Below are 23,982 nucleotides of genomic sequence, written 5' to 3' on the forward strand. Positions count from 1 at the left end.
AGGGACTCCTTCTATGCTTCTAAAAAAAAAAAAAAAAAAAAAACTAGTGCCATCGAGTCGTCTAGTTGGGTCAAATCCTGGACTTCGAGGTAAATATACCTTGAGCCCATTGGATGTTAAAACCAATTCATGTCATCCGGTTTTTTGATGAGTCAGAAATAGAGACCCTGAGAGGGAAGGAAATTGCCCAAGCTCACACAGCAAAACAGTGACCAGACAAGGACTAGAAGGCCAGGTCTCCAAATGGTTGGGTCTATTTTTACACGCAGAGATGCGCACACACACACATAAACACATTAAATAATGTCCGTTGTCATTGTTATTTTTTGCTTCTAGGAAAAGAAGCCGTAGGGCATGGAGGGGTACCATCCTCTCCCTCCAGCCTGGGTGTTAAGTATGCTCTCAGCTTTGGAGGGAGGGGTTGGGGGACCTCTAGAAAGCTTCACCAGCTCTCTCCAAAGACATATGGCCCCAGAGACTCATAGAAGCCCAGCAGAGAAAGCCTGGCTCTTCCATTCTCCAGGCACAGACAGAGAAAGGGGTAAAGAAGACTGCTGTAAATCAGCCACCACGGAATCTTTCATTTTTGGAGTATGCTTGTAATTAGTCTATATTCACAGTGCTGTGTGGGTAGACAAATCTACACTCAAGGAAACTCTGAAAACCAACATGTTTGCTTTAAGCAACTGATCTGCAGAAACCATATGGCAAGTGACAGGCAGCTGAATTCCACCCCCGTCTTAGAGGAGCGAGAAAACCGAAAGCCATACCTAACTGCACGCATGCCTTGGTGCAGCCTTGCCTGCTCTCCCCACAGGTTAGACCTCCTCATCCAGCGCTGGTTTATTCCGTTTCCATTTGCCAAGGTTTCCCCTCAAGAACTGATTTTTTTTTTTTTTTTTTAACCAATGTAGCTGACTTCTCAGGGACAGTCAGTGACATCGATCAGTGTTTTGGGGCTGGGGAGCGATGGGAAGGGTGCCAGATACTATACCCATATTCCATCCTCCCAGCAACCCTACAAAGGATACACTCTACCACCTGAGCCACCTGTGGTATGTGCTGGGTCCACACACCCTGGGGGGGAGCTGTCCCACCAAGACTGAATTCACAGAACCATCTCCTTCCGTTCAGCACGAACAATAACATTGATAACTAAGGTGCTTGGAACTTGCAGAGTCCAAATTGTAGGCACATCAGTTATCTCATTTGATCCAAGTGAAAACTGTATAAGTTTGGCTTTTTATCTACCTAGCGAATCTAGCCTCGTGTTAACAAAACCATTATGTCACATGCCCTAGAAGCCCAAAAAAGCAAGCTAATCTGATCTGGCTGTATTTCCATTTACAAGAAATCCCAAACCATTCTCTTCTCCTTTCTTGATGGCCTTCGCCAAGTGCTTAGGATGGGTCTTTGGAGGCATCACCAATACATAAGTCTGATGTACGAACATGAGAAGGGGTGGGCTACTCCCACCTTGAAGGAGCATTTGCACCTGATCCACCTTCTCAGAGTTTTGACTCCCTGTCTGGAGACCCAGTTCTGTTTCCTCTGCTTAGCCAGACCCAACAGGACCCTGCGCAACTAGGGCATTTTGCAAACAGCAGAAGCATTAATTGAGAATGAACGAATTCATTTTGTGTGATAATCTACTCATATATGTTAGACCAAAACCAAACCAAACCCATTGCTATCTAGTTGATTCTGACTCATAGCCACCCAATTATGACTATATCTCCTGCAACTAAAACCCCCACTAACTACAGTGGATGTCTGTTGTCTGTTGCCTACCACTGTAGCTGATATGTTTCTGTATCGTCAGTGCCCAGCGCAATTCCTGGCACTTACTCATGTTCGATAAGTATTTGTTGGCTGACTCAAACACTCAAAGGAAAGAATTAGAATATATATACATATAACAGAACTCGGCTGCTGACCAAAAGGTCAGCAGTTCCAATTTACCATTCGTTCCTTGGAAACTCTATGGGGTACTTCTACTCCGTTCTAGGAATGATTCCAGGAATAGACAGAATACCAATTGAGATGTTTCAACAAATAGATGCAGTGTTGGAGGTGCTCATTGGTCCATGTCATGAAATTTGGAAGACACCTTGCTAACCAAAAGACTGGAAGAGAATCCATATTTGTATCCATCCCAAAGAAAGGTGATCGAACGGAATGCAGAAATTACTGAACAATATCATTAATATCACACACAAGTGACATTTTGCTAAAGATCGTCCAAAAGCAGTTGCAGCAGTACATCAGCCGGGAACTGCCAGAAGTTCAGCCAGATTCGGAAGAGGATGTAGAACAAGGGATGTCATTGTTGATGTCAGATGGATGTTGGCTGAAAGCAGAGAATACCAGAAGGATGTTTACCTGTGTTTTATTGACTACGCAAAGGCATTCAACCTTGTGGATTGTAACAAATTATGAATAACATTGTAAAGAATGGAAATTCCACAACACTTAATTATGCTTATGAGGAACTTGTACTTAGACCAACAGGCAATCATTCAAGCAGAACAAGGGGATACTGCATGGTTTAAAGTCAAGAAAGGTGTGATTCAGGGTTGTATCCTTTCACCATAATTATTCAATCTGTATGCTGAGCAAATAATCTGAGAAGCTGGAATGTATGAAGAAGAACGGGGCATCAGGATTGGAGGAAGATGCATCAACAACCAGCAACATGAAGTTAACACAACCTCGCTTGCTGAAAGTGAAGATCAAAGACTACAGCCTTAACTGTGGATTGCACCTCAATATAAAGAAAACAAAAATCCTCACAACTGGGTCAATAAGCAACATCATGACAAATGGAAAAAAGATTAAAGTTGCCAAGGATTTCATTTTACTTGGATCCACAATCAACACCCACGGAAGCAGCAGTCAAGAAATAAAAAGACACATTGCGTTGGGCAAACCTGTCACAAAAGAACTCTCTGAAGTGTTGAAAAGCAAGGATGTCAGTTTGAGGGCTAAGGTGTACCTGACTCAAGCCATAGTATTTTCAATTTCCTCATATGCATGAGAAATCTGCACAATGAATAAGGAAGATCAAAAAAGAATTGATGCCTCTGAATTATAGTGTTGGCGAAGAATACTGAATATACCATGGTGTGACTGGTTAAGATTGTGTGTCAGGTTGGCTGGGCCATGATTCTCGGTGCTTATATATGATCACCCCCATGATGGTATCTTCTGTAAGTAGCCAATCAGTTGAAAGTAAGTTTCCTTGGGCGTGTGGCCCGCATCAAAATATAAGTGGACCTTCTGGGTTTTCCCTGCTCTAGATCCTGCAGTTGCCTCCTGTTCTTCTGATCTCCAATTCTTGGAACTTGTGCTAGTAGCTTATCTGTCGCTCTTGGATTCATGGATCTTCACAGCCTGTGAGCATGAGCCCTGCTTTCCAACCTGCCACTCTTGGGTTCACCAGTCCCTGCAGCTATGTGAATCAGAAGCCTTGTAGTCTTGCCTGCTGATCTTGGGATTTGTCGATCTTCACGGCCTATGAACAAGAGCCCTGCTCTCCAAACTGCAGATCTTGGGTTTGCCAGCCCCTGTGGCTACATGAATCAAGAGAAGCCACTATCCTGATCCACGGACTTGGGATGTTCCAGCCTCTACAATCACATGAGCCATTTCCTTGATATAAATCTCTCTATATAAATCTCTAGGAAACCCTGGTGGCATAGTGGTTTAGTGCTACTGCTGCTAATCAAAGGGTTGGCAGTTCAAATCTGTCAGGTGCTCCTTGGAAACTCTATGGGGCAGTTCTACTCTGCCCTATAGGGTTCCTATGAGTCAGAATCAACTTGACGGCACTGGGTTTGGTATATATATATATATATATAAATCTCTCTCTCTATATATGTATTTATACGCTTTACTGGTTTTGCTTCTCTAGAGACCCCAGCCTAAGACACATGGACTGCTAGAAGAACAAACAAATCTGTCTTAGAAGAAGTATAGCCAGAATGCTCCTTAGAACAAGGAAGGCAAGACTTCATCTCACATACTTTGGACGTGTTATCAGTAGGGACGAGTCACTAGAGAAGGACATCGTGCTTGGTAAAGTGGAGGGTCAGCAAAAAAGAGGAAAACCCTCAACAAGATGAGTTGACACAGTGGCTACAACAATGGGCTCAAGCATAACAATGATTGTGAGGATAGTGCAGGACCGGGCAGTGTTTCGTTGTACAGAGTGTTGATATGAGTTGGAACTGACTTGACAGCACCTGACAACAAATATATATATATGGAAACCCTGGTGGCATAGTGGTTAAGAGCTATGGATGGCTGCTAACTATAAAGGTCAGCATTTCAAATCCACCTAGATGCTCCTTGGAAACCCTATGGGGCAGTTCTACTCTGTCCTATAGGGTCGCTATGAGTCAAAATTGACTTGACGGCAACAGGTTAGGGATATATATATATACACACATATATATATATATACACACATATATATATACACACATATATATATATTACACACACATATACAGATATGTATATACACATATCTATATACTTGCTGTTTACCCCCCCCCCCACACACACACTCATCTTCAACCCTGGCATCAGAATTACTATCAGAGCGTGGGTGCTTGAGTAAGATGCTAGTTGTGGTGTTTGCGGACTGACAGCAGAATCAGCTGGGGAACTTGGAAAAGCACCACTGTCCGTGCTTCCCATTTCAGTTGGCCTGGATGAGGCCCAGGCTTTGGTATGTTTTAGAGACTTTTACACAGCTTCTTATATGCAAGCAGGATAAACAAAAAGTCCTATAGCAGGGGTTCTCAAAGTGTGGGCCCCAGTCTCAGCATCATCTTGGTACTTGTTATTTGAGCCCCTCCCAGACACACTGAACAAGCAGCTCCAGGGTGTTTGAACAAGCTCTCCCTGTGAGCCTGGTGATGGTGTGTGAGAACCACTGCTCTACAGCACCCAAGACCCAATGCTTGTCCCCGCGGGATTGGGCTCAGTGTGGGGAGGTGGGGGGAGTTCCCTTCCTCCCTCCGGAGCCTGAGATACAGAATCTGCAGCTCTGACTGACGGCAGGAGCCCCAGGGTATATGTCACTGTTCTCCTGTTCTAAAAATTGCTACATCTGTACATGCACGAGCTAATAAAAATGTCTGCACCACAGGGTTGAGGGCTTTATTACACGCTGCTGTGTGCCCAATTGTTCCGTGTGGTCAGCCCCAGCACACATTCACCAAGGGCAGGCCGAGACCCTGGCTCCTCCACTTCTCCCTCATCTAGTCCTGAACTCCTCAGGGCATCTTCGCTGAAATCTCGTCTTCCACTAGCTCTCTGGGTTCTTTCTTCCTTCTCAAGGTCCCACCCGCTTCACTGTTCTCTTTATTCTCCCTCCTCCCATCCTTAGGCCCTATTTGGAACTTGTCACAGGTCAGCCTCTGTGACAGGGACAAAGCCCTACCTGCTCAGTCTCGGGCCAAAGCCCCATGACAGTTCAAGAGCTTGTGGTAGGGACAGCGGGGAGAGGAAGAGGTGACACCCTCAGAAAAACCAGGCAAGAAAGCAGGGCCAAAAAGAGGAGGCATCAAGAACATCTAACCTGTAAAAGGGGTGACAGGTGGAAAGGAGGAAGTAGGGTCCCAGCACCAGACAGACCTGCTACCCATCCAGGCTCCCTCTAATAAGCTCTATGACCTGATTACATTCTGTTTCTTAGATGCAGCTTACATATCTGTATAATAGGGGGAAAAAGACATCAGTCTGTTGGGAAAGTACTCAGCAATCTATCCAAACATTCCATGTTATGTTGTTGTTTTCCCAGGCTCATGCACTGCACTTTGCAATATATCTAGGAAGGGAGGAAGGGAAAGAGGAAGGAAGAAAAGGAGGGAAGAAGGGAGGGAGGGAAGGAAGGAGGGAAGGGAAGCCACACTGGATAAACACAACTGCAGACCCATTTCTCCACCCCTCTCTGGGATCTTTTTCCAAGTCCAGGGTGGGACACTCAGGAAGAATGTAAGAGTGATCTACACCTAACAGACCCAGTGTGGCTAGGGAGCCTTTTCAAGACATTGTGTGCAGGGGAATCCCAGGCCAACAATGGAAGCCCTTGGGGTGGGAAAGGGATGAAGAAAAGAGAGAGTGGAAAAAAAGCATGTGAGAGAGGACAAAAAGACAGTGTGGTAATGATAAGGCAACAGCAGTAATAACAGCTTGCATTTGCCCAGGGCCTCTATGTGCCAGGCGTGAAGCTAGAGGTTTCCTGTGAAGCCGAGACTCAAAGAAGCTTGACGGAGGACACAGAGCCGGTGAGTCTAGGGCTGGTCTCCCACCCTGGAGTGTCCCGGGTACTGTATCGTGATGGTGGTGCTGGTCCCACACTGGTCTGTGCCTCCTGTTCTCAGAGTCTCCTGCTAAAATGCAAGTACATCCTTCAGTGTCTTTGTCCTTATCAGTTAAATGGCAGTGATAATACCCACTCCCACTCTGTTGTCGCAAGGGTTAAATGCATCGATCTACGTGTAGAACTTAACACAAAGCTGGAAACCTAACAAGAGCTCAATAAATGATAGTTGTGATGAGAAAGAAGATGAGGAGGAGGAGGAGGAGCTGGGACGTTTCCATTCACCGGCAAAGCCTCAACACGTATCCAGAGCTGGCACCTCACTGGTGCTTGTTGAAGGCATCAGGTCTGAAGGCCCCAGGCCTCTGTCTGCCTGACCCTGAGTCAGCCCCAGCCTTCCCCACTTTGGGGCCCTGAGTTCAGTCATGGTCTGGCCAGCCTCAGGGCATGGCTCGCAGCCTCTCCTGCCACCAGGCCCCATGTTAGCGCTCTTGTACCATTTGTGGACTGATGCCCTCTCCACTAGGAGCCACCATAGAGCTACTGCTTACTACAGGGACTCTTGAGGTTCCAGCCCCAAGGCAGAATCTCAGGGAGAAGTCACAGAGGTGGGCCCACTTCCTTTCCCCACGGGAAAGGCCCACAGACTCTGCAACCGGTGCAGATGATTGATGGGAAGTCCAGCTGTCAATCTCCTGAGCCTCAGTTTCCTCTCCTATTAAATGGAGGTAGTAATGGCTCCCTCCCCAGGTGTCCAAAGGAGTCAGTGAGTTGGGGTACACCAAGCTCAGCAAATGGAGGCCCGTTCGCCCTCCTCCTGCTTCAAGCACACAGTCACTTGCATAGACGTGACCTCACTCAGTGCCTGGGGTACTGAGTCTTACCCCATGTGCTGACTGTCCTCATTTCCCCTGCAGATCCATTCTTCACCCACTCAGGGCCCCCGGATGCTGACCGTATGAGCGACATCACAGAACCCGCTCGCTGGAGCTTTCAGTCAGTGCACCAAGAGGAGGCACTGTATCAGTGGCATCACTAGGGGGGTGTAGGGGTGCGGACCTCACCAGGTTACACTGTCAGAGGGGGTGGTGCCAAAATGACTGTCTATGTTTGTCAGTGTTTCAGCAGAAATCTATTATTTTTTATAAAAATATCCCTGTAGTTAGTTATAACAACGAAAACATTTTTTGTAAGCCCAGCTTACATGTATCAATATACCTATAAGGCTAAAACTCTACACTAATTTATTTTGTAAACCTTCTAATGCGCTCCAGTCAGAGCGGCCATTATCACCCAATTACAATGAAGCTCTGAATCACGTGGTTTCGCCTGCACCCTACAAGCTAGGCTGTTGCTTTCATTGCTGCCGCTGTTTATACAGTTGCTAATTTTGTCAGATTCTCTGGTGTTTGAGCTACAATATTGTGGTAAGTAGTATTTGTGAACCTATATCAGTAACTTTTGAGAATGAAGTAGTAATCAAAGGAAAAGAAGGAGAAATACGGGAATCATGATTTACGAGTAACGTTACTACAAAAAACATTACTAAGGTTCTATGTGATCTGGTATGGGAGGAGGTCTATGGGGGGTGATGCCATGAGTGAGCCTCACTCACTAATAAGTCATTTAAAACATGAGTTTTTGTGTTAAAGCAAACAGCTATCCAGAGGAGTAGAAGACAAAAACCATGTGATTTTTTTTTTTTTTAAGATAAAAGGACAACACAGAGCTTCTATAAAGAGTGATGGAAAAATTTGGGAACAGATAAGGATGAATATTGAACAGCATGATGAATGTGCTTAATGTCACTGAACTATACTTGTGAAAGTTGTTAAAATGTCAAATATTTTGTTGCCTGTATGTTTTACTGGATTTATATATGGGTTATATCCAAAAACCAAACCAGCTGCCGTCCAGCCTATTCTGACTCATGGCGACCCCTTGTGTTGCAAAGTAGAACTGTGCTCTATAGGGTTTTCAAGGCTGTGACCTTTTGGAAACAAATCACCAGACCTTTCTTCTGAGGCACCTCTGGGTGAGTTCGAACCACCAACCTTTCAGTTAGTAGGTAAGCACTTTATTAAAAAAAAAAAAAAATGTGCTTGGGGTGATACCCTTGGACTCTTGGAGGTCTGAGTTCACCCCCCCACTGACTTAGGAATAATTGATGGGACGTTCGACAGAGTTGAGCAGGATTATCCAGGTAATTCAGGTGTATTGTTTTGTTTCACTCTTGAGATGAGGCCACAGAATTTGAGAGCTATTCTATGAATTGCCCTGTGTTACCAAGTGAGTGAAGGATGAGAACTCAGACAAGCTGCTGGCCAGCTAGTAAAAACACACTTGCCTCTGAATTCCCTTTCTTAGTGTTAATAAAAAGAGACAAGTGAATGACCTAAATGTACCTCATCTGACCTGTCAAGCCATTTCTCCCCACAGCAAGTACGCCTCGCTTCTGAAATAATAGGTTACACCACGTAATTGTTACTTTGGTAAAACGTTCAGGGAGGGGTTCAGTAGATATCAAATGGCATCAAAATTACACGCAGTTATCAGCATTTAGGACGCTCCGACAGCCCCACAAATTCCAAATCTGATTTAGTTATGCCCCAAACGTGGCAACCTAAACTGAAGGTCAATGCCGTAGCAGGGGTCCTTGGTGCCATCTGCATCAAACGTGTCCACCTCCACCCACCCTCTGCTACCTCCTCTCTATGGAGTCATCTCCCCTTTTCCCCCAACCCTGAGTCCCTCGGAGGTGCAGACTCTTAAGTGCTTGGCTGCTAACCGAAAGGTTGGCAGTTCCAGTCCACCCAGAAGCATCTCGGAAGAAAGGCCTGGCTACCTAGTTCTGAAAAATCAGCCCTTGAAAGCCCTATGGAGCACAGTTCTACTCTGATGTGCACACATTGGGTCATCATGAGTCAAAATCAACTTGATGGCACTGATTTGGTTTTTATTATCCACCCCCCAAACCCTGGCCAACTCTGAATGAACGTCAAGACTCAGTTTACACGGCAACCCCTTGCAAACGCCTTCCTTGACACCTCTCTTGTGTTTATGCTATCTCTTCTGTATTTACTCATTAACTCATGCAGCCACTCCATAAATATGTAGTGACTTTATTCAGCCCAGCACTGGGCAAGGCTCAGAGGACACAGTGGAGAATGTAGAGACACAATCTGTGCCCTCGCAGAATTCAGAGTCTGCTGTTCCCCAGTTCCTTGTATCTCTCTCTCGGTGGGTGGTTCACACTGAACTCCACTGGCCTGTCTCCATCTTGGTCTCCGCAGTTGAGTGGAGCCCCTCAAAGCCATGCCCTGCTTATCTTTATATTCCTAGGGCATAGGATGGAACCTGGCCCAGAACAGCTATTTTAATAAACATGTAAGTGAGTAGTGAGTGGGTGAGATAGCCAGAATGGTGTCTGCTTACAATGGTGTTTCAAGTGATCTGTACGGTGAACCATGTCTTCTGGTTGTTTCTATTAAAAAAAAAGAAAAAGAAAAACTTTGTCATCGAGTCAATTTCGACCCATAGCAACCCTATAGAGCAGAGTAGAATTGCCCCCAAAGGGTTTCCAAGGCTGTGTAGACTGCCATATCTTTCCCCCACAGAGCCGTGAGCCGCTTTGAAACATTGAGCTTTCAGTTAGCAGCCAAACTCTTAACCACTGCACCACCAGGGCTCCTCTATACTTTCCCAAATTTCCACTCAGGAGGCCCACAAGGAGCAGAGCTACTTCTCCATCAAAGAGAGTCGGCAGCAACTGGCTGGGGAAGGAATTTCCCCACAGCCCCCAGCAGTGCAGGCTCTTGAGCCTCGGTGGAGCAGGCCAGTAAAGGGCTCCAAGGCAGTGCCTAATGGAATGCTTCTGATTAGAAAGTGGCAAAGAGCTCTCAGAACCCACTGGCCTTAATTACATGAAGTAAACACCTCCTCAGGTATAGCCAGGGAAGCCTGTTGGAGTTGAATTTGCTCCCAGCCCTCCTACCTGCCCACTGACCAGCAGGAGTAGATACAAGAGCAACACCTGCCGAATGGAAACGCTAAGGAAACTGCCCGTCCACCTGTTTGGGACGGCGGGGTTGTGTGTGATTCTGCGGCATCAATTTCTAATTTATACTCCTGTTCCCAGTATCCTTACATGAATCTCCAGAGACAGTAGTCACCTCAAAATCCCAATGTGCTTCTGAAACCTCAAAACTTGTTAGGAGTTATGGATCAGCTCCAGAGGGACCAGGCCTCACCACCGAGCCCACAGCTGTCTACAGGGAGGGCTTCAATCCTCACAGCCACCAATCACACAAGGAGCCCAAGGGGGCGGTGGGGACCCACAGCAGTAGCACCCACTCCTTTCCTTCTGCTTGTCAGCCCTCCTTCTCCCTGGCCCCTCGATGTCCAATCCAGAAGATTCCCAGCCCCAGATCAGCCTCCACCACTCACTCACTCACTCTCTCTTCTTGCTCCAGGACTTCCACACCCACCTCTGCTCATAGCTGACCCCACCCCAGACCAGCAGCATCTCTGAATGCTCCCCAAATTGAAATGCTCAAGGACATGTGCAGACCTGTGTCTTTTCTCTCACAATCCTCCTCCACCCCTGAGCTCACCACACCCAGTCACACCCGCAAACGCACACACGTGCACACATGAACACACGCACAGGTACCTGCACTCCCACTCGCAATCCTTAGCACTTGTTTTTATTAGGTTGCCATAGTTTTGATTGGCCAAGACTTTGGGAAAGGGAGTATGAAGAGACCCCCCCCAGTGAATCCCCTGGGTTACAAGCATAACCCCCTCCCCCTCCCCCTCCCCAACCCTTCCCGATATGTAGCAGCGCCCAATCCACCGAAGTGTTTGTGGTCATTTACCTCGGCCTAGCTCACTGACCCCTTCTTTGCTTGTTGGTTTAGCAGCATGAGGAACCCACCGTTTCCAGGGGATGTTTTGCTTTCGGCTCCTAAACCCTGTGTCTGCGTTCCCCGGTAGAAGTATTCCTCCCTGGGGCGCCAGGACCCCTCTGTGTAGAATATTAAAAATAGCTTTTGCATAGAATGGCCTAGAGCCATTTACATAAATTAGCACACTTGGACAGAGTCCCTGGGTGGGACAGTTAACATGCTCAGCTTCGAACTGAAATGTTGGAGGTTCAAGTCCACCCCAAGGCATCTCGGAAGAAAGCCTTGGCAGCCTGCTTCCGAAACCCAGCCATTGGAAACCCTACGGAGCACCGTTCTACTCTGACGCGTCCCTCTAGGCCTAGGCCTTTGGTGGTGCCCTTTACTGTCCCAGACAGACAGCCCTTTGAACTTCTAGGGCCCGTAATTCATTTGCCTTCACGCCCCTTTTCTCTTCAGGCCCCGACATTGCAGAGCTTATAGGAGCAAAATGTTCTCTTCCTGTTTTGCCGGGAACTCAGACTCCTGGGCTCAGCGAATCACCTGGAAGGGCCTCCTCTTGCAACAGCTACAGCCCCTGGTCCCTGATTCCCAGCCTCACTAGGAGGCCAAGGCTGACACCAGCAGGCACATCCCTTGGGGCTGGGTTGAATCCAGGACTTCAAACCGGTTCATTCTGGTTTGAACCCCTGCTCAGAATTTACATTTCTGATTCAGATATATACTGAATCAGAATCTACATTTTAACAAGATTCCCAGGTGATTCTTATGTATAATGAATTTTGAGAACCACTGCTCTACTAGTGGTTCTCAGAATTGGTCCCTAACCAGCAGCGTTAACACCTGGGAACTTGTTGGAAATGCAAATTCTCAGCAAGAGTTTGAACAGGAACAGAGCAGTTCCAAGCCCTGGTTGAATCCCAGATGGAGCTGGCAGATAAAGCGCCTTCACAAAGCCCTAAAGCCTCCTCCCCACGCCCTTTCAAATGAAGAGTCCCTCCTCCTAATATATTAATTCAAATGAAATATTAATAGCTGGCCCCCATTATTTATTGGCTGTTTTTGGAGAATGAAATATTGAGCTCCAAAGAGGAATCCATTTCTACAAGCCCTTCCTTTCCTGGGCCGGATTGATTCGTGTCACATAATAAAGAGATAAGCTTATCAGCTACATCAGTTCAAAGACATTTGCTGTAAATGTTGATTCTGAACCAATAAGAAGATTATAAGCACTGTCATAAAATATCCTTCCCGGATGTAAATTATTCAAAGCCCTTCTCGGGCAGACGCGGCATCTCATGCCCCAGTGATCCCCACTCTACGCAACACATTTCATTTATTAAAGCCAGAGAGCCCTCTGTTGATAAAGCCCCCTAAATAAATGATAGCCTTCATGGCCTTCTTCCAAATTATTTCCATGATTGGAATTAGAAAGGCTTGTGCCCTAGGCATCAAGAAGCGCTGCCTCTGTAAGCCATGAGAATGTCTTCATCAGGAAGCTCGGCTCCGAGCACTAGTCAGGGACCCAGTCTGAAGTGCAGGGTGTTGAGAGCCAGTGTGGAGACAAGGTCCTGAAGGGTCAGTTTTCCACTGATTGAGCTGCAAGGTGAAGAGTGAAATGCAATGAAAGGGCCTGGAGTCCAAACCTCTGTGCTTTGCCCCCCAGGCTCAGCCTGACCCTGGGCATGTCATTCAACCTCTCCAACACTGACTGTCCTACAGGAAGGGTGGGAGTGCACAGAGGCTGGCACATAGTAGGTCCTCAGCAAATATCTCTAACGGGATCACTGACTGTGATGTTCAGTTGTGTCCCCCCAGAAGATATGTTGAAGTCCTGACTCCAGAAACTGCATATGACCTTGTTTGGAATAGGGTCTTTAATGATGTTATTTGTTCACATGAGATCATATTGGAGTAGGGTGGGTCCTAATCGAATATGACTGGTGTTATTATAAAAGAGGAAGAAAGACACAGAGAAAGAGGCATACAGAGGGGAGGTGGGCATGTGAAGACAGAGGCAGAGATCGGAACGATGCTTCTACAAGCCAAGGAATGCCAAGGATCACCACAATCTACCAAAAGCTGCAAGAGGCAGGGAAGGATCTTCCCCCTAGAGCCTTCAGAGAGGGGATGGCTCTGACAACACCTTGAATTCAGACTTGCAGCTCCCAGAACTGTAAGACAATATGTTCTTGCTGTTTTAAGCTAACGAATTTGTGGTACTTTGTTACCATAGTCCCAGGAAAGAATACACCCAAGTATAGACCTTGTGGGGCATGCCGCTTCTCATCTCCTTGAGGCCATCTAGAACCTCCCAGAACGTTCTGGGCCATGTTGCCTGCCCTAAAGGGAACCTGGAACAGGCCCATCCCAGACTTATCTGCAGCCTTTGCTCATCACATAAAAGCCAGATAAACCCTCCCTGTGTTTTAAAGCCCAATTCAAATGCCATCTCCTCCTTGAGGTATCCATGAATTCCTCAGCTGGATTCCTTCCTTCCTTTTCACCCTTCCTCAAATATTTATGGAGTACCCACCATGTGCCATGCTGCTCTGGGCTCTTTTCCGTACAATCGTGGGGAATTTTCATTACAACTCTATCAGGTAAGTCACATTGCCCATAATTTATAGAAGAGAGAGGTTCAGGGAGGTTAAGTGACCTGTTCAAGATCACACATTAAGTAAGTGGTGGGCCAAGGTTTTAGCCAAGCTTGGCCTGATTCTAAAACCTGATTACCTCTCTATTCTGCTGATCACCCTGTTGCTTTGTAGCTGGGCTTCACTTGCCCTGTTGGCCTGCCTGGGGTTGGCTGGGAATGAGCATCGTTTGGATTTGGTCTCCCACAAGGGCCCTTGGGACCTACACCCACTGGCCCTCATGATAGCCCATCATAGACACCACAGTTCCATTTGTCTTCCGGCTGGACGAGCCCCCAGGAGCTCATGGTATCCCTTGGTCCCTACAGGCCTCTTCTCAGCCCAGGCCCAGGATGACAGCACTAACTCACATTCATTTCCCACCGCCCCCACCCCCACCCCGCTTCACCATTTTCCATTTGTTCCTCAGTTTCTTCACCTACAAAATGGGGATAACCATGGTACCTATCCCAGGTAGAAGCTGTGAAGATCAAATGAGATCATGAATGTAGAACGTTTTGAACAAGGCTGGCACCTAGTCGGTGCTCAACAAATGTTTAGCTACTATTACTATAATCCTAAGGCCTCTGACTATATCATTCTGACTCCGAATCCATGCTCTCCCCACATTGCAGTGTGCATTGTGGACCCTATAGCAGAAAGCTTGGCACACAGTGGATGGTCAGTAAATTGTGATTTGCTGGTGAATACTTCTAAGCTTTCAAAGTACATGCTAATAATCTTGGGAGCAGCTGCACGGAACAGTGGAGGCTGTGTAGGCTCTGGAACCAGACACGTTGGGGCTTGATTCCTGCCTGTGACACCTTCTAGTGACTGATCTCAGGTGAGTCACTCAATCATACCTGGGCCTCTGCTTTCACCATCTGTAAAATGGGGGCTAGGCTGAGGGCTGGACACTAAAGCTGCCAGGATGCTGTGGTTGGAAAGAGAAACTGTCCACAAAGTCTACACGTAACAGAAACTTCACAAATGCTCGTTTCCTTCTTCCCTTCTACCTTTTCCTTTCAGTTGTTTTCTTCCCTCTCATACTCCCTGTCTACTGGTTTCTGGACTCTGTGTCCTTTGTTGTAAATGCCATCGATGCAGCACTATACTTGGGCTTCTTCTATGTTCCTTTTCTTGTGTGTTTGGAGTATCTCATGTTGGCTGGTTGATTATTTTTACCTTGTCTCCCCAGGCGAGCCATGACAGCTTTAGGGACAAGGGTCAGAGCCTGTCTCTTCATGAGTGACAGTAGCTGCTTACTAATGCTCCACAAATACCCATGGAAGGAAGTATCCCCATCAACCGTGAAAGGGAGAATTGGACAAGGAGGGCCCCCAAATCAAGCTCTGAAACTATTCCTACCATGCTACTTAGGTTATGTCATAGCAAGGATCCATTATTCCAAGCCAATACTAACCCATTGCCATTGAGTCGATACTGACTCATGGCAACCTTTGCATTAGAGAGTAGAACTGTTCCATAGGGTTTTCTTGGCTATAGTCTTTACAGAAGCAGATCACGAGGTCTTTTTTTCATGGCATCTTTCACTGGGGGGTTCTAAGTGCCAACCTTTAGTTTAGTAGTCGAACGCAAACCATTTGCATCACCCAGAGACCTGGTAAGCCTAGGAAGACAAAATGGTATTTCGTTGTGGTGGTGCCCAAGCCAAGCTGAGTAATAGTCCAACAAGATTTTTTAAATGTCTCTATTACGTACAAGAAAATAATGCAGGACACACACACATGTACAATAAGAACCCCTGGCAGTACATGGGGGTTGTGGATTGCCTTGCAAAGTAGTCAGAAGGAATAGGTGCCCTGAATTACTCACCACCCAGAACGCAGACCCTGTCTGATGAATTTTGCTCCCACAGTGATTCTTGTCAAGAGCTGACAATCAGACATGCAAAACAAGTGCTGTATATGAATTTTGCAAAAGTCTTACTTTTGGAAAACAGGAACCAAAACAAATTGAGAGATCATATAAATAATTACTCTGAGCTTCAGCTCTTACATGGAAAAGGAAAGCACATGAGTGGAAATGCTAATTAATGTGCCTGTTTAATTACAGGGGCACAAATTAATAAACCGGAATTACTCCAGATTTCCAGCAGGCAGCCCGTCTCCACATGGGATCACAGAGGTGTGGGCACAGGGGAGAAAATGCTTAGGTTTCTTTGGCCAGGTGCCCAGCTGGAGTGGCATCAGGAAAGGGGAAGGTGAGGCCCAGGTCAGGGAGGCCCAGGTCCTCCCGGCCTCCCCTCTCTGCTCAGACACAGTGCGCGCTCATCGACCGCAGCAGGTGCAAGCTGCCACCGAGGCATCTCTAATTGGGAAATGGTTCTGTGTGCAGCTACAAGGGCCCAAGCACAATATGCTAAGGACGAAATTAAATCCAGCGCAGCCGAGGGAAAGGCTTTATTAAGCAGCCACTATGTGTCAGGAGGAGGAAACTCTAGTGGTGTAGTGGTTAAGAGCTACAGCTGCTAACCAAAAGGCTGGCAGTTCAAATCCACCAGGTGCTCCTTGGAAACCCTTTGGGGCAGTTCTGCTCTGTCCTATAGGTTTGCTATGAGTCGGAATCAGCTCTACGGCAACGGGTTATTTTGTTTGTTTGTTTTGGTTTTGTGTGTCAGGGTGGAGCCCTGGTGGTGCAGTGCTTAAGAATTATGGTCGGCAGTTCAGATCTACCAGCCACTCCTTAGAAACCCTATGGATGTCCTATATGGTCACTATGAGTCAGAATTGACTCGAGGACAGGGTTTGGTTTTTTGTTTTTTTTTTTTTTTTTAAGGAGCCCTGGTAGTGCTAGTGGTTAAGCACTCGGCTGCTAGCTGAAACAACCCAGTGGCTCTGTGGGAAAAAAGACTTGGGAATCTGCTTCTGCAAAGATTACAGCCTCTGTGAGACTCAGTGGGCACACCAGCCCAAAAGCAAAGACAACAAGGCAGGGAAGGACAGGAAAACTAGACAAATGGGAACAGGGAACCCAAGGGTAGCGAAGGGGAAAGTGTTGACACATTGCAGGGTTGGCAACCAATGTCACAAAACAATTTGTGTATTAATTGTTTAATAAGAAACTAATTTGTTCTGTAAACTTTCACCTAAAGCACAATTTAAAAAATTAAATTAAAAAAAATAAAATAAAAGATTACAGCCAAGAAAACCCTGTGAGGCACTTCTCTGTCACTTCAGGTCACTATGCATCGAAAATGACTCAGTGTGGCACCTAACAACAAGGACATAATTCAGGTAGGAGTCTCTGGATGGTGCAAGTGGTTTGCAGTTGACTATGAACCTAAAGGTTGTAGGTTCAAACCCATCCAGCAGTACTGCAGAAGAAAAGTCCTGGTGATCTGCTAGCCAAGCAAACCCTTTGGAGCAGGTCTACTCTGTAACTCATGGGGGTCATCACGAGTAAGGAGTGAATCAACAGCAACCTCAGGGAGGCGTCCCTAACTGGCACAAACAGTTAAACACTCAGCTACTAACCGAAAGGTTGGTGGTTCAAATCCACCCAGGGGCTCCTCAGGAGAAAATTCTGGCAATCTACTTTCAAAAGATCAGAGCCATTTAAAACCCCATGCAGTGTAGCTGTGCTTTGAAAACGCACGGGGTCACTATGAGTTAGAATCAATTCAACAGCAGATGGTTTTGTGTCAAGCATTCTTCTCTCTCTCCCTCCCTCACTCCCTTCCTCTCTCTCTCTCCCCTTTTCTTTTTTTCTCTCAAATGTTTTGGTTCCTGTTTCCCCAAAATGGTACGTTTGCAAAATTCATATACAGCCCTTGTTTTGCATGTCTGATTGTCAGCTTTTAACAAGAATCACTGTGGGAGCAAAATGTATCCGACGCAGTCGGTCAAATAGACGGTATCATCGACATGGAAGTAATTATCCTACTATACAGCTGTGAACTGATGCTCAAAAGGTCAGCCAATCTGATTTTGCCCAAAGCGCCATAACTGGAGAACAGAAGGCTCTGAATGCGAATCATATCTGTTTAAGTTCAAAGTCTGTGCGCTTTTAATTACAATAAGCTTTTTTTTTAATAGAAAATAAAGTGCCCTTGCCTCTGCTTCTTGCAAATGGTAGCATTCATTTGGGCATTTATTTATTCAGTAAAGTTGTGGACCTACCGTGTGCCAGTTCTGGGAATACCATGGTGAGCAAAACTGATCCAGACCCTTCTTTCAAGAAACTTGCAAGGGTGGTGGAGGAAAATGACATAGATAAAATAATCATGCAGATAAATATATTTCCATAGCCTGCGATTACCAGGTGCTGTTTAGTCGATTCCAACTCAGCAACCCCATGTAAGGATAGAACTGTGCTCCATAGGGTTTTCAGTGGCTGATTCTTCAGAAGGAGATCACCAGGCCTTTCTTCCAAGGCACCTCTGGGTGGGCGCAAACCTCCTACCTTTCAGTTAGCAGTTGAGCACATTAACCATTTGTACCCCCCAGGGACTCCCAGCCTGTGATTAAAATAAAAAAAAAAATTTTTTTTTATTTTAATCACTTACATAAAAGAGAAAAACCAGGCTACATAAAAGAGAACTTATAAAAGTAGGGGCTGAGGGGCCAGGAAAACTTCCCCTGAAGAAGCAATGGTTGGACTGTGATCTGAAAGATGAATGAGAATGGAAAAGGCACAAGGCTGGTGCTGAGGATGGAGAGAGAGCCTTCCCAGAAGAGGAGCCAGCATGTGCCAAGGCAAGTAGCTGGAGGAACACGAAGGCCAGTGTCCCTCTGTAAAGTTGGGGTGAGTGGCATATGACAGGGCTGGGGAAGTGGTAAAGGGACCGAAACTCACGGCTGTGTGTACTGTGATATGTTAGGAAATTACCTCTTTGAACCTCCATTTCCTCATCCCCCATCATCAGTTTGTCACACTGTGGTGGCGTGACTTGCACATTGCTGTGATGCTGAAGGCTATGCCACCGGTATTGCAAATACCAGTAGGGTGACACATGGTGGACAGGTTTTAGTGGAGCTTCCAGACTAAGGCAGACTAGAAAGAAAGCCCTGATGATTTACTTCCAAAACACAACAGCCACTGAAAACCCTGTGGAGTGTAGTTCTACTCAGACATACGTGGGGTGTCACCATGAGTTGGAATCTACCGATGGCTACTGGTTTGGTTTTGGTTTTGGTGGACCAAGATATAATATAAACCCAACTCTGCCCCCTCCCCAATTTCATCAGATCACCCAGCTGCCTACTTCACAGGGAAAATGGAAACAACCCAATGGGCCTGCCTGCACTCACCCTTCCTAACACACCACCACTCTAAACACACACGGGTCCTGGCCTCCTCCTCTCCTGTCCCGTCCAAATAGAGGCCAAATCCTCCCCCTGGGCTCTGAATCCCATCCCCTGCCGTCTTCTCAAACATCTGAGACAAAACTACTGCCTATCACCTCTTTTCCTGTGTTCCAATATATATTTAAATACACTCAAGTCTTTCTATATTAAAAAATAATAATAGTAAAATAAAACGTCATTATCTCAGATCTAACATCTCAAAAGAACTGTCTGTACTTGCTCTCTCCATTTTATTCCCACTCACCCACCCTTCATCCTGCCCCAGCCTAACCTGGCTTCTGCTCCCATCCCTCCGCCTTAGGACTTCATGTGGCATCAGAGAGGTAGCTGATGATCTGGTCCGAGCCTTGAAGATGAAGACAGATGTTACCCAGTAAGGAAGTGAGGGTGTATCAGACTGGGTGACGGCAACTCCCGCAGCTCTGAGACAGGCAGACCTGCCTTTACCAATTACCACTTGTGCGACCTTCAAGTGTCTTAACCTCTCTGAGCCTCAGCTGACCTCTCTGTAAACTGGTAGAAATAAAGCCACCTGCATTTTGATCGGAAGTGGCAGAAACACAAATTAAACCAGCTTAGAGAAAGGAAGGATTTCAGAGAGTCACAGAAATGAGGAACTAAGGCGTCTCTCTATGACGTGGCTCTCTGTCCACTTGTGAGCTTTGCTTCCCCCTCCTTAGCTTTTCAGCATGTTCTCTTCACGTGTACTGCACAGGTGGGCACCAGCAGACTCACTCATATCCCCCCAGCTTAGCCAGGCTGGCAGAAATAGAGCTCTCTCTCAGTGCCCATATACCAAGCCCAGGGACAGCTCTGATGGGCCATACTTGGACCCTGTGTCCTTCCCGGAACCCATCACTGTGACCAGAATGATAAGAAGTAAGGTGGGTCCAACTAACTCCATGTGCCCACCCCCATGCCCAGCAGCCTCCCCCGAGACCCACCTCTCCTGTGACGAATGCTGAACCAGCGAAGTCCTGATCAAGCCAGATGGCTGAGCATTTCCATTGGCCAGAGTGTTCAACTGATGCGAGTTGCTTGAGGGTCTAATTAGCTGGTGAAATGCATTAAACAATAAGTATGTTTTGCAAAACAACCCTTCAGAACTTAATGGGCGAGAAAAAGAAAAACTTTTAAAATCAAGGTGACAACACTAAACAAAGGAGTGAGTGATTTAAAAAAAAAAAAAAAAGGAATGTAAGAAGTTAGTTTTGGGAGAAAATTGTCACAGCACAAGGTTCAGAAAAACCAGGATGTAGCCCCTTCTTACATGAGAGCCTGGGTGTCTCAAGTGATTTTCGATCAGCTGCTAACTGAAAGGTTGGCGGTTCGAACCCACCCAGTGGAGCCACAGAAGAAAGGCCTGGAAATCTACATAACAATTACAGCCAAGAAAACACTGTGGAGCGGTTCTACTCTGTTAACACATGAGGTTGCCATGAGTCAGGAGCCAACCGGATGTCGGCTAACAACAACAGCCCCTTAAAAAACCAAATCCATTGCCATCAATCATTGCCGATTCCCAGTGGCCCTATAGGACAGAGTAGGGATTTCAAGGTTGTAATCTTTATGGAAGCAGACTGCAGAGCAGCTGGTGGGTCTGAACCACCAACCTTTCCGTTAGCAGCCGAAAGTTTAACCACTGTGCCATCAGGGCTCCTTAACAGCCTCTTACCAAAACCCCACTGCTGTCCAGTCGATTCCGACTCATAGCAACCCTAGAGGACAGAGTAGAACTGTACCATAGAGTTTCCCAGGAGCACCTGGCGGATTCAAGCTGCCCATCTCTTGGTTAGCAGCCGTCGCACTTGACCACCACGCCACCAGGGTTTCCACACAGGCTAAATTCTTTACAGTCACCAAGTGCTTTCACATGAGTTCCTTTTTCTGCTTAACTACTCTTGGAAAATTGGAGACAAGAATTGCAGAAGAGGCTCCTCCCTCAATAAACTCCAAATAAATTAGGTATTGAACAAGACACTAAGATTCTGGCAAGAATACACACAAAATCGGGCCTCGAGCTGTTGGGAGATGATAAATTGTCAGCTTCTCTTTAATAAGATTGCGTTTCATCGCCATCTCCTGTAAGGGATTTGATAGCTTTTGTTTTTAACCTGTGAAGATTAAAATCAATTCCCAACCTGAGTTGGAAGCCCCAAACCACAGAGCCTCAAATATGTCAATTAATCAATCAGTCAGTCAATAGCTCAGCATACCCAGATTGAGGTCAACTCTCACTGAGCATCTGTGGCAGGGAAAGGAATTAGGAAATATGGCCCACAGTTGCTAGGTGAAAGATGCCACGCTTCAGAAGGCATTAATTCCAACTTTAAAGGCAACAGCAAACCTATTTCCTTTACAATTATACTAGATGAAAATTCTCCACCTTCTCAGCATGTCTTTTCTTATGACATGCTTGATGTTGGACCTAGAACTAATCCACAGACTTCGACTTGGGCCATTGCCCCATTCAGGTGTCCCCCTCGGCAATATCGCTCCTGGTTTATAGAGCCTACCTGTGCTCTTAGTAGCACAATCGTTAAGCATTCAATGGCTAACCGGCAAGTTGACAGTTCGAACTCACCAGCCTCTCTGTAGAAGAAAAGACCCAGAGATCTACTCCTGTAAAGATTACAGCCTAGGAAACCCTGAGGCAGTTCTACTCTGTCCTACAGGGTCGCTACTAGTCGGAATCGACTCCATGGCACACAACAACCTGTACTCCCAGGGGTGAAGTCCCTGGGTAGAGCCATCAGTTAAGCACTCAACCACTAATGGAAAGATAGTTTGAACCCACCCAGAAGTGCCTTGGAAAAGGGCCTGGCAATTTTCTGAAAGGTCACAGCCTTGAAAACCCTACTCTGCACACATGGGGTTGCTATGAATCAGGCTCGACTCAGCAACAACTGGTTTTTTGGGGGTAGGAGTGGGGGAGTTTTGCTTCCAGGGCATTTTGGGGAGACAGAAATGAGACAGAGGACAGAGGCTTTGGACTCTCACAGACTGAGGTTGAAATTTCATTTACTGCTTATGTGACTTTGCCTCAGTTCTTCAACCCCCTGGGCCCTGGTGTCTTTAACCACCCAAACAGAAATAACAATCTGTCCTTTGCAGTACTGCAAGGATTCAGTGAGATAATGGACGTGGAGTGCTTCAAACAAGACATGATTCAGAGGTAACGGTGTTCTGTTAATATTACAATTGTTGTCATTGTTGGGGGTGCCGATGTTTATTTCAACCATCAGACAACTCCAAGGTTAGATTTTTTTAATCTCCATTAAAATACGTATAGCTCTGTTTTTTCCCCCTCCAGATGAACTTTCTCACCCTACAATAATCCTGTTAAATTCTACATGACACAGATAACCCTCTAGCTTCAGCCCCAAACAAGAATTAATTGTCCCCTTATTTGTCTCTGTGTGAGTTTGCATTTCCAGATGAAACATTTCAAATGCTGGCTTCTTGTCCCTTGGCATTTTTTAACAACTGACAGCCACGCAGATAGAGTTTCTTGGAGCAAGGAAGTAAAAGCGTGTGAAGCAAGTGGCTCTATCTGAAGCCTCAGTTCTTAATTTCGACTAAGAAACGATTGAAGGAGTGTGCTAGAGAAGGGAGGATATAAACTTGGAGGTCAGAAAATGCGGTGTCTTAATTAATCCTGCTTCTCTCCTACATCTGATGAGCTGCGTGACTCTGGGTACGTTGCTCAGCCAGCACAAAACCAACACTTGTTCTTTCCCTACCAAGAATGAATTTGACATGACTTATTGCCACCATTTTCTTAAATATTCCTCACAATGGCATTTACAATCTTGGAGAGTCATCACCACCCTGGAGGTGAGAAAATCAATGGAAGGATATTTTTTATTCTTTTTTTTTTAAATATTTTATTGTGTTTTGGGTGAATGTTTATACAACAAATTAAGTTCTCATTTAACAATCTCTATACATAGTGTTCAATGACATTGGTTACATTTTTCACACTATATCAGCACTCTTATTGTTTCCATTCTGGTTGTTCTATTTCCCTTAATCTAGCTTCCCTGTCCCCCTTTACCTTCTCATGTTTGGTCTAGGGAAAATGTTACTGTTTGGTTTCATTTAGATGATTATTTAGAGGTGCGTAGTACTCGTGAGTGATATTACCTGTTTTATGGACCAGTCTGTATTTTGGCTGAAAGGTGACCTCTGGGAGTGGTTTGAGTTCCAAGTTTAAAGGGTATCCCAGGGTGATAATCTTGGGGGTTCATCCAATTTCTACCTGTCCACCAGTGGAAGGATTTTAATCGGAGGCTCTGGAGAAAGGAGCCTAAGATGGAAAAGCAGAGGATTCAAGTTCAAGTCCTGGTTCTGCCTAGTTCTTCTCCACTCTGGGTGGTGCAAACAGTTAACACACTTAGCTGCTAACTGCAAGTTTGGAGTTTCGAAGTTTGAGTCCACCCAGAGGCACCTCAGAAGAAAGGCCTGGCAATCTACTTCAAAAAAAAAGCAGTCATTGAAAACCCTATGGAGCAGAGTTCCACTCTGACACACATGGAGTTTCCGTGAGTCAGAATCAACTCCATGGAAATTATTTTTGGGGAGGGTTTCACTCTGGCCTCAGTTTCCTAATCTAAGAATTAGGGCACTTAGACAAAAGGATCAGTCAAGTGTGCTTCCAGCTCTGAATCTTGGTCACACTCTGGTCTAAGACTCCACATGTTATAAAATCTTATTGATCGTATCACTCCTCTTCCCAGATACCTCAACAACAACATTTGCTACCTCTTGCTTGTCAG

General features: G+C 46.0%; 1 long non-coding RNA gene across 1 annotated transcript in view; it reads right to left on the reverse strand.

Annotated features, from left to right (window-relative positions):
* Nucleotides 1-23,778, reverse strand: part of LOC126064918 (uncharacterized) — a 46,767-nt gene extending 22,989 nt beyond the window's left edge. Inside the window, exons 1-2 of the long non-coding RNA XR_007514682.1 lie at nucleotides 23,351-23,778; nucleotides 20,149-20,258 (exon numbers count right to left, since the gene is read on the reverse strand). This is a non-coding gene — a long non-coding RNA (uncharacterized LOC126064918). The remainder of the gene's footprint in view (nucleotides 1-20,148; nucleotides 20,259-23,350) is intronic.
* Between the last annotated feature and the right edge of the window lie 204 nt (nucleotides 23,779-23,982).

This window comes from Elephas maximus, chromosome 21 (assembly GCF_024166365.1).
Source record: "Elephas maximus indicus isolate mEleMax1 chromosome 21, mEleMax1 primary haplotype, whole genome shotgun sequence".
NCBI classification, from domain to species: domain Eukaryota; kingdom Metazoa; phylum Chordata; class Mammalia; order Proboscidea; family Elephantidae; genus Elephas; species Elephas maximus.